Raw genomic sequence first — 1,047 nt, forward strand, 5'->3', positions numbered from 1 at the left:
ATGTTCTAGTGATACGTTATTCTATAGGTTTTAATCGTTTTTTATATAGGTTGTCAGTCGTCGATTCACCGAACCGACTATGCCGGAGGTACTTTGGTACGTTCGGACTCGGCACCGAACCGACTATGCGGAGAGATTTTTGCTCAATTTTTTGAAAAAATATAAATATTTTCTCGATTCTTGTATGTTATTTGGACGTATACTGTTATTTGTTACTCGTTTATTACGTTAGAAATTCGTTTGGTATTTATTTTGGCGAGAAAAGGAAAAAAAATTTTTTTTCGATTAATTTTGTCATTAAATTTCGTAAAATAATTGTTAAAACATCGTCCGTATACTTTTTAGCGTGTTTGACAACTTTTTGAAAAATCGATTTTTTCGCGCTAAGTTTTACCGCACTTTCGAATTGGCACGTTCGGATCGCGCGTTAGCATCGTAAGCGCCCGTGCGTAACGGCCGGCGTCGCCGACCATCCGGCCGGCCGTTCGGTACCTATAAGGAGACGTTCGGTCCGATCGTACCAGACGGAACAGAGTCGGGCGCGTGGCTATTCTATGACCTCGGTTGAGAACTAGTCCACCGCTCCTCGTGCGTAACTTCGTGTTGCCTCGACTGTTCGTGTTCTCGGTATCGATGCAGGATTTTCTCCACACTGCATTGTCGCGTGTCGGCGTCTAAGACCAAATGGCACATATGCGACGAACCTTTAACATGAGGCTGGTGACTCGTATGCACTTTGGTGTGTACGTTGTACTGACTCAAGCGGCACAGGCTACTAAAAATTAAAAAGGGATAGAATAAAACCGACCGTTCTAAAACGGGCCAAAAAAGGTTTTATAAAATTTATTTTAAAAATGAATTAGATAGTGGTGTTGAACGAACTTGTTCGTTACAACGCCTTCAGTCGAGAGGCTAAAAAATTTTGAAACGGAATATTTATTCCGAAATTCAGAAATGATATTACGTCCCCTTAATGTTTTGTGCGTCTCGAACGCCTAAATATTTTCTCGATGCGCGAGAAAACTTCTTCTTCGCGGAGAGTTTTTC

Source organism: Megachile rotundata, unplaced genomic scaffold (assembly GCF_050947335.1).
Source record: "Megachile rotundata isolate GNS110a unplaced genomic scaffold, iyMegRotu1 scaffold0305, whole genome shotgun sequence".
Lineage (NCBI taxonomy): Eukaryota > Metazoa > Arthropoda > Insecta > Hymenoptera > Megachilidae > Megachile > Megachile rotundata.